The sequence below is a fragment of the Astatotilapia calliptera genome, chromosome 4 (assembly GCF_964374335.1).
Source record: "Astatotilapia calliptera chromosome 4, fAstCal68.1, whole genome shotgun sequence".
NCBI classification, from domain to species: Eukaryota; Metazoa; Chordata; class Actinopteri; order Cichliformes; family Cichlidae; genus Astatotilapia; species Astatotilapia calliptera.
Window position 1 is genome coordinate 10,606,026 of NC_137425.1, and position 10,357 is coordinate 10,616,382.

Here is a 10,357-nt window from a genome sequence, read left to right on the forward strand (position 1 = left end):
TTTGCGAAAGATATTGTATATATTAGGCTACATGTGATTGTAAACAGACATTCTTGGAAAGACTCCCAGAATTAGAGGTTATCCAAACCTTTTGTAGGTGAATACTGAAGTTAGTCTGCACACACCCAGCCTTAATTTGAGCAAATCCACTTTATGTTTAGAGTACGATTAACTTCAGGATGCTAACATACTGATTAACAACTGCAATGTTAACTTATGCGGTGTCTCAAATTGCATACTTCCACACTTACCATTTTCATTGCATTCATACTGTAAAATACAGCTGCATGACGTGCACTATGAGTACAAGTGTGGTGCCGTCAGAGTAGTCAAAAATGTACGTTTGGGACATAGACTGTATATAAACGGTGGATGTGTGAAACCCTGAGTCTAGAGTATTGTCTTTGTGTCTTGAGACTGGATGTGACGAATGAGGAATGAATCTGGCTATGTCCACACTAATGTGTTTTCGTTTGGAAACGCATCGCTCTCTCTCTGTTTTGGCCTCCCGTCCACACTGAGACCACGTTCTAGGAAAACGCAGCGTTCTGGAAACGCTCTCGAAAACGCATACGTTTGAAAACGTATGCAGTGTGGACAGCGAAAACGGAGGCTTTCTAAAACGATGATACATGTTAGTCATATGATGCAGTCATGTGACCAATTAAACTAAGATAGTGGAGGGCATTGCACAGTTGTTTTGTTTGCTCTCAATTTTGACAGCCCTATTAAAGATTAATATCAGTTTGTACATGCTTCAAATAGCTTTTCTCCAAATTCTTTAACTCTCAATCGCTTATGCAACTTTGTACTTTTGCGTTACTCGCAGCAACAACTCCACCTCATTGTTAGTCCATTTTAAAAACTTGGTGCGTTTCCTCAACATTTTAAGTAAATAAGCGGCAGACAGAAATGAGGCAGGTCGAATCTTCTTGCGTTTCACGCATGCGCAGTACTGGAACGTAAGTGTTTTCGGTGCACAACTCTGTGAAAATGACTGAAAACGCTAGTGTGGATGCGGAGTATGGCGGAGCGTTTTTAGACGAAAAAGCCGTTTTCAAATCTATTCAGGCTAGTGTGGACGTAGTCTCTGAGAGGGGTACAGAGGGCACGCTCAAATGGTGTCGATATTTGAGCGTGCCCTTTAACTATAACTGTCTGTTTTTGACAGATAGCTGCTGCTCCTGGAGTCTGGTTTACGTCTCTTCCTGTTTAAAGAGAGTTCATTCTTCCCTCTGACCTCAAGCGCTTCCTTATAGGGGATTTCCTTGTTAGGGTTTTCTGTCTAATAATGTAAAGTCATTACCTTTCAATTTAATGATTCCTCGAGGTGTGAGTATGATTAAAATAAATTAAAGCAAGGTAGGTCAGATAACCTGCTTTAACCTCCTTTTTAACTTTAATGATTGTTAGTTTGAATATGATTTGAAACTGTGACTGTGACCACAAACTCACCAAGGACAGTGTCTCCTGAGGTCACAGTTAGAGGAAATGAAGGTTCACTTACTGTTCGACTTCTGTCCAACTGGACTTCTTTTTCACATTTTGAGCTGCAGAATTAAAGCAGGTTTAACATGAAGCTTTGGCTTCACTTATCTGACCAGGTAGCTATTGTCCAAACTCCGTCTTTTATAAACTGATTTTTTGGGGGGGAATGCTGCTCAATTCTCAGCATTGGTGATCATATATGTGTGTGTGTGTGTGCGTGTGTGTGTGTGTGTGTGTGTGTGAGAGAGAGAGAGAAAGAGAGAGAGTGTGTTTCCATGTGTCCGTGTGCTGCAGGCAGGCTACAGCAGAAAATTTTGGTAGTGAAGGTGTATTTCTAGCCTCTGCACCGAGGCTTTAGGGTTATTTTGTGTGACCTAAAATGTACTTCTTGAATTTGAAAACCTGTAAAATCTTAGTTCCTGTTCTTTTCTGTTTGTTTAAACCTAACCTTAAGGCAGTGGAAGCTTGGTGGGAAGTCAGTAATTTTATTTAAGATAAGATAAAAGATAGAAGATAAGATAAAACTTTATTAATCCCTCGGGTGGGTTCCTCTGGGAATTTCTTTCTTTTTGTCCATTTCTGTGGTTAGACACGGGGCCTATTTTGTAGTATTTTTTTCATGCTGTAGCTTTATTGCTTTTTGTTATTTGTGTGTAAAAAGAAAGGTACTTATGTTTGCTATTTTCACCTTTGAGGCCCCAGAAGGCTGTTTTTCTTCTTTTTTATTCATGTTTTCATTTCTTTATCCTTTTGTTGTTGTTGTTGTTGTTGTTGTTGTTTTCACTGTTACTTTGTGAATAAATGGTGACTCTGATGTATATTCTGAAAAGTGTTTAGTATTTTTGAATTAAATTTTGTAGGTTGGTAATACCTCACTTTTACACTATTTCCTGTGACACCCTGGGTAAAGGTTGTACGTTGTACAAACAGTCCTCTGATTGTACAACTAAACTAGAGCACAAAACCACTAAGACTCAAACAGGCCAGCCACAAATTACACTTGCAAAGGAAAGCATGGGGCAAGTGATGCAATTGAGTGCAGCGTCTAGCTTTAACTTAAGGTCTGAAAGCTGAGAGGAACGGAGAAGCTGAGAGAGAAAGAAGACGAAGCAGTCGACGATAAAACTAAAGACTAAAGTCCTCAGCGGTTCACCCGCGTCCAGTGCTTCACTCAACAATGTGACAAAAGCCTAAATGCACTTAAATGAGTGACTCAAGTCGAACCTATCAGATATTTTGTGGGAAATGAGTCTCTCATGGAGTGAGACAACAATAACAAAACTGGGGAAAACTGTCGTCGCTTTACATTAGTCGGCTATAAACTGTGTAGATAAGCTCCTGCTGAATTACTTCTGAAATAGTAGTACACAATAATAAAGCACAGAGGCTGTTATCTACTGTTTTAGCACATGCATGTGATTTGTTGCTTGTCTTTTATTTGCCACAGTTTTATCTTCATTTCCAGTAAGCGCATAATTTCCCATATTTGACTTGAGGCATCTCTGTCCTGTCAAAATCCATACATTGCACTGGTAAGTCAAGTGGATATACAGTGGGAGTTTATTGTTTTAGCAGGTTAACATTTCCCAATTATCAATTAAAATGTATAAGCTGAAGCTGGAGTGTCAGTAGTTTGGACCCTTGGACCGTCAAAGCCATTAGCAGCCATATGAGGTTGATTATAATCAAGAAAAGTAAGTAATTGATTCTGGCAGACTCTCTTATGGGGATGTTTTGGTAAAACATACCAAAACAAGCTCGGTCCAACAATCAACGTGAAGATGTAAGTCTGTCACATGGCAATGAAAGTCTTTTAGGATGTTAGATAGGAAAGTGTAAACGTGTAAGTGTGCAGGAGCCAGATAACAAACAGGAAGTCATTAGTAGTAAACAGGCTTAATGAGTCCGTAGAGAAAAGGCATAAATCTGATTGTTCAAAGCAGCGCGAGAAGCAGTGAAGGTGGGCTATTTCTGCTTCCTGGATCCCATGTTTGGATCTTATTCACGGTTAAAACTCCTGTCTGTTATCTCCTAGTTATCTTTTTTTGTTTCCTTCACACTCAGTCCACTTTTCCACCCTCTCCACTACCTGTGCTTGCTAATGAAGGCAGTACATCCTGTGCTTTGAGCTTTTGCTGAGCACATTTGGATTATGACCTGTCTGCTAACCTAAATCCTTCTCTTGTCTTGACTTCTTTTGTTTTAACTTACTCTACCCTTGCTTTCACACCATATATCCTCTGTCTGCTCCTTTCTCCCGTGTGCTTTAAAATGCAACAGCTCTCTTCACTTGGAAATTAAGCAGTGTTACTCAAAGCCTTGGCTCAGACCAAAGGCCTCTTTTCAGAGTGATGACATTGTTTCTTTATTGTTTTGCAATGATGGGATGCCTGCTGTCCAGCTGAGTCAGGGCAGAAAGCTTGTCCAAGAACAATCTTCCTCTTCCAGGCCCCTGTTTTTGCTCAACTGTTTACCCACAACTATCAGAGTCAACCAAAACACTCCTAGGTGGCTCAGGGGAGATAAGTTTGGTGATCTGTCAAATCACTTCTGCTGATTACCACAGAAGGAATGAAATGTTTTAAAAAAGACCCATATTTAGATTTCTTACAATGTCACACAGATTCCAGAGCAAAACCATTTCTTTCCCTTTTTTTTTTTTTTTGAAATTTCTCTTCGTGTGAAATGCATTTTCTGAGAAAATACAAAGCACGTGTAGCAAGAAAAATGTGTTTTGACAGCAGGTTTCACTCCCTCTGTTGAGGGACAATCTATCTGGGCCCGATGGACCCAGTAGAGGATTGTTACTCTGGAACTAAGCTTGACATCATAGACACATGGAAACGTTTAGCAACATTATAGTGGGGATAGATAGACAGATAGATAAAGAGCTGTGACAGAAGTGCATTCAGTTTCCTCTATGCAGTAATTTTTTTTTATCTACAAGCCTTGAAGAATTTTAAAGCGCAGAAAACTTTGGTCGACTCACTGCAGCACCAGGTTGTCTGTTTATGCATTTATTTATTTATCTGGACTTTGGTAACTTTAGACTCTGGGTTTAGGAGAGGTGTGTGCAGAGGATGCAAAAAATGATGTCATGCAGTCTGGGATTTATAAACTGTAAATACTTTTCCAGCTGAACGGCAAATGCTCTGCTACATCATCTGGGTGGAAAGACCATCAAACCCTTGGCATGATATTCTCCAGCAACAGATATGTTTTATGGGTTCAGATGCATCAACAAGGAGAATGGGGAACACTGCTGCAAAAAAGTCTCCTTTTATTTCTTTATATTTTGCAAGAAAAATGGGAAAAAGATACAGCAATTTGCTCAAATATGTGCAAACATACATGGAAATGCAATATATAAGGTAAATAAAACCAAAGTTTGCATAATTCTAGCAAGCATTAAAGTCAATATTTGGTATGATTGTCTTTATTTTGCAACACAGCTTGAACTGAAGTAGTTCTCAGGAATAGTTCTCCAGACAAGGACATTCACTCTTCTTGGATGTTGACTGCCTTTTGTTCTGTTCTCTGTCAAAGTGATCACACACTGCTTCGTTAATGTTGAGGTCTGGGTTCTGGGGAGACCAATCCATGACTGATAGTGTTCCATTGTGTGTTTTGCTCTCCGGGTATGCTTTTACTCCACTGGCATTGTGTTTGGGAACACTGTAATGCTGAAAAATTAAGTTGGTATAAATCAAATGTTTTCCAGATGGTATTGCATGGTGGATCTAAATCATACCGTAGTTTTTTGTGTTCAGAAGTCCAACGCCACTGGCTGGAACGACAGATTCTCCACTGTGTTTTACAGATGACTTCCAGCTGGAGACAAAAATTTTCTTTGTGTACGTCAGACATCTGTCATACCAGATATGCAGAGCTAACTGCTGTGGCAACCTCTCGTGGCACGGCAGCAGCTGAAAGTAGCTTGCTTGCTAGGAATGTTGTACATTTGTCTCGACCTCCTCTGTGGATACTGACAATGATTTGAACCACAAATTTCAAATATGGATTCATCACTCCATAAGACCTGTTGCCACTGATTTTCATCTCAGTTGTTGTGTAATTTAGCACAGCTCAGTCTTTTTTTCCCAGTTTCCCTTCCTCAAGAATGGCTTCTTGGCTGGCACCCTTTCACTGAGACCATTTCTGATGAGGCTTCAGCAACCAGTATGTGGATCAACTGAAGGACCACATGCATTTCCCAGGTCCTGTGTGAGGTCTTTGCTAGCTAGCTAGCTAGATCACGTCAACATCAGCAGTTTGACACTTTCAAACTGTCAAACTGTATTTATTTTTTTTGTAGGTTAAACAAAAACAATTGTAACAAACAGCTTGTGTCGCAACAAGCTGCAAGCAACAAAAGATGCAAGCAACAAAAGATGCAATTTAAAACTGATTCTTGGCTAAGTTTTCTGTTATGTGTAGACCCAAACCTGGCTCATTCCTTGACCTAACTGCCATTTTTTATGTTCGAATGATTCCTGGGTCAGTGTTAGGGTTAAAAAAAACATTCCATGGAAAATGGTCAGAAAAAGCAAAGAAGAAAAACTTTGAGAGACCTTAAGAAATTCTATAACGATTGCTCAAGAGCACTTTAAAAATTACAAGAAAATCTGGCTGCTTGGAAGCAAAAAATAATGAAAAGATGAGTTCCTCAATACCTTTGCACAATATTGCATGTGAATTTTTAACTGTTTAATTTATTATTGCTGAATCTCTACTGAATATCTGTTAACCAGCTCACTTTAGTCCCTTTATCTCTGGCTCCCTCTGGAGCCACAGCCAACAAAATAATAATGAATGCCATCATTATTATTATTATCCAGCACTTTACATGTCTTCACTGTGAATCACACCTTAAATATTAGATTTTATTTTAACGAATGGCTACAGTTATACAGATATCTCATTTATAAATGGTTTCCCACTGTTTTCCAATACTATCGGAAGACACAACTCTAAATCCAGACCCATTAGTCAACACTAGATGGCAGCAAAGTGTCAAATCACCACCGCTCAGAAGTACACTTTGTCCTTAGCAGCTGAACAAATTTGATCCCCTATGGCTGTGCAGTAACTTGTGGGGCTGACATGGCTTTTGAAAAAGGAGGGGAATGCAGTACTTATGGAATTGGGAAACATCTGCGGTGGCAACCGCAGCAACCACATACTTTCATAACAAAGCCCAAACCCAATTAGGAAAGTCAGAATCAACTGGTTAGAAAGATGGGATGCCCGTTAGGCAGATTAAAAAGATGCAAAGACAGAGCGTCTGTGTTTCTACTAGAGAAATTTCTAGAGAAATGTTACATTATCATCCAAAAATGGCAAAAATATTACTCAACCTGCTGGTACATGCAGTGGAGTTAGTGGGAAAAGCTCACATCTCAAGTAGCTTCATGACCTATGTCAAAGTCTAAAAAAAGAATCTGCAAGCTTTGGCTTGATTTGTATTCATACTTTATCTCTGCGTAACAAATATGCTTTTCTTTGGAACTTATACCTGCAATTATTACAATAACTGTACTGTAAAAGTTAAATATGTTATGCTATAAATTATAGCAGGAGAATTTATCATTCTAGTTTTTAAAAAGTGTTTTTTTTAATAATTAAACAGAATGCCAAAGTTTGAAGACCTTCCTACATGTGACTTTTTAACTTTCTTTTTAGTTCTATCTTTCTCCAAAATGCCCTATCTCTCTGTGCGTCAGCCAGTGGGGGGCTACTACATAGATTATTGGTTGTATTGTGGTGGGATAAACCACAAAACTGACAATTTCTCAGACCTTTGAAATGGTAACACGGTAATCCTCTGTTTGTAAGAACGTTAAACACACAGATTGGCTTTCACTCTGTGGTTTAATTTTAACCTGTTTGTTTTGGGTCGTTTCCAGCGTGTGCTGCAGATGGACACTTTCTCACAGAGATCCTCGGCCTGGAGCTTTTTTCTTCTCGCTTCAGCTCACTCGCTCCTCTTTTGGTTTTAGTCTAGGGATCACTTGGTCTGCACCCTTTGCCTGAGCCATGCTGGTGCATTTGAGTGATCTATCCTTTATATGGTGCAAGTTGCCAGAATAACAGAAACACCCCAAAGCCATCTTTGGAAGTTGTCCTGCATCCCTGATGGTTGCATTCGTCATCCAATCACCGCAAACCTCCATAGTAAAAGAACATAAATGAATAACCATGACTGGAAAAGTTCCAACACTGGTTTTAATATTGTTTTTAAAAAATATTCCCTGAGGGACTGTGGCTGTCTACCATGTCTTATACTGTTTTATGGTCTGTACTGCGAAATAGATAGGACCCCAATGATTGGCCATTCAGCTTGGATCATTTAGTGGAGCTCATAGGGAGAGAGAAATGGAAAGATGGAAACACAAGCTAACTCAAGAGAGTAGCCATTGATTTTTTTATACCAAGACTCATTTATTAAGACTCAGAAAAAGGAATAATATGGCAGGTTTGCAATAAGTTGACAAGGAGCAGCTGACACAAGATACTCAGCCCAAGGAAGCTGATATATGAAATCTAATAGTGTTCACCACCACTACCCATCTGGAGAAAGAACAGCTGCAGAGGACTTTGTTATCCTGTTTGTAAGCACACCTTCCTGCCTCCACTGTTACTAGGATGTCTTTTTAAACCACACCCAGGTTTCTCATCAGGAATTCCATTTGAAACCCTGCTGATCAATGCAAAGAGAAGACAGCTGACCGATTACCCTGTGAAAGGGAAAGGATCCTGAGGTCTTTTTTGTATTCTCTATAGGAGGTTGAAAGGTCTTGTGACTCCCCTCCCTTCCCCCCTCAAAGGCCTCCTGGGCACCATTAACACCATGAGAGAGGGGCACTGACTTCCAAGGTTTGGTAGGCCAGAGAATACAGCATCCCAACATCTGGAAGGCATTACGCAGTTGCTGCCCGAGGGTGAAACACGGGGAGACGATGACGGGGGAGTTAGTGTGTTTGTGTGTATGCGTGTGTGTTTTGTGGAGAATGACTTAATTGCACTGATTTGTGAGTTCGATTTTAAAACCGGGACTTCTTGAGAAATACTCGGAGCTTAATGGGTGGCACTGCAAACAGTAAAAACAAAACAAAGGAGATAGAGAAGTACAGTGTACTCTTTCTATGTGTGTATGGGGTTGCTTATGGGTGATTACAGCCTGTATGGCTCTTTGTTCGTGTGACTTATTTGAAGACTGGGTCTTTCAGTGCGCGGCAGGATGTAGAGCCCTGGACCCTTGGCAGAGCAGCTCCATATGAGCCTGGTCTCAAACAAGCTGGCTTTGTATATAAGATCATCATCCTGCCCCCTCCCTTCCTTCTAAAAACCTTACCTTTCGAGCTGCAGGCATTGGACACCAGGTGCTCACTCTTGTTAGCCTCACAGCACTTCGATGCTGCCACTTTAAGTACTTTGACCTTCACTGGGACCAAAATCAGCCCTCTCTTTAATCAGCGCTGCTCTAATATTAGCTGGGAGACAGTGAGAGACAAGCAAGCTGTCAGGGACCAGCACATGATACCACACGTTATCGGCCCTTGTACAATATTATAAGCGCAAAATGCTTTACTGTGGCACATGATGGACGTAGAAAGCATAACAGGCTGTCACGAGGCTTGCTAAAGGCTGGTCACAAATGAGGCCAGCCTCTGGCTGATGCAGCGTGTTTAGCAAATAGAGTCCAGATCTTTATCTGCACCCAACAGATTAAAACTTAAGGTCATATTTTACATGGAAGCTCTGCCTCAAAATAGCAACTTGCCCGTATTAATGAAAAACAGACCATTTTGTCAGACAGCTGAGGAACTTTTTTTTTTGTTATTTTGTGAATTTTTCCTGGCTGCGCAGCATTCGCACCCCCACCCCCTTCGTCCAGTTTTTTAAGAGAGAACTGAGTCCTCTCCATAACACATGCTATTGCTGCCAACAGCCTCAGGCTCGTTATAGACAGACCCTGGATGGTCTTTCCCCCCACCTCTCATCCTCCTTCTCTACCTCCCCCACTAACCTGTCATTCACTCCTCTTCCTTCACAGCACGTCCCGTTCCTCCTTCTGGTCTCTCTTGCCTTCATTCGGCTGTTATTGCGCATGCATTTCACAGACACTCCCACTGAGACCAGTGAACTCATGAGCGGGCAGGAAGTCAAAGGGTTCAAGTGCCTCCTGTGAGAGTAATCCCACACATCTCTGTGTATTTGATTCAGGATAGGGGAGCGTTGCGAGGCCATGGGGGTGTGGAGTCCCCACGCTCAATACTTTCTCACTATCAGACCATGCCACATCATCATTGTCATCACATGGCCATAGCCTTTGGCGTACCTACCCTGGAAGGAAGACATTTTCTGGGGGGCGAAAAAAAAAAGGCTAAATCCAGGTGTCTCTACTTCCCAAACTCGGAATAGTTGCAACGTGGCAGTGGAACAATATAGAGGAAAAGAAAGACAAGAAGTGGAAGGAGGTTTTAAAAAAAAATGGTGAAAGATGTTATGTGTGGTTAACCATTATTGGTCATAGTGCTGTGTGATCATTAACAAACAAAGACAGCCCTGTTGCCCCATCTACTGTCCTATATCAAGAACTAATCGTTAATTTGAAACATCAGGGACACACAGCTGATTGGTGGCTTTTTCCCTGAACTGGGTCAATGACCTTGACTGTTTGTCAGTCCCTTCCTGCCAAAGTTCTGTTGCCTCAACAAATTACATCAGTGAGAATATAAACAAGTACGGCATTAACTCCTGCCTGGACACACCCGCCTGGTGTCATCACTAATACCATAAGACATTATTACTTTGCGGTTATGTTGCAAGATTTCAACATATCTTTCATTCAGTGTGTTTTATTGAT

General features: G+C 40.9%; 1 long non-coding RNA gene across 1 annotated transcript; it reads right to left on the reverse strand.

Moving 5' to 3' along the window:
- Positions 1-4,754: 4,754 nt before the first annotated feature.
- LOC145428249 (uncharacterized) lies at positions 4,755-10,101 on the reverse strand. Its single transcript, XR_013908495.1, has 2 exons — positions 9,518-10,101; positions 4,755-5,171 (listed from the first exon to the last, which is right to left on the reverse strand). It is a non-coding gene; the product is annotated as an uncharacterized LOC145428249 (long non-coding RNA).
- Positions 10,102-10,357: the final 256 nt, after the last annotated feature.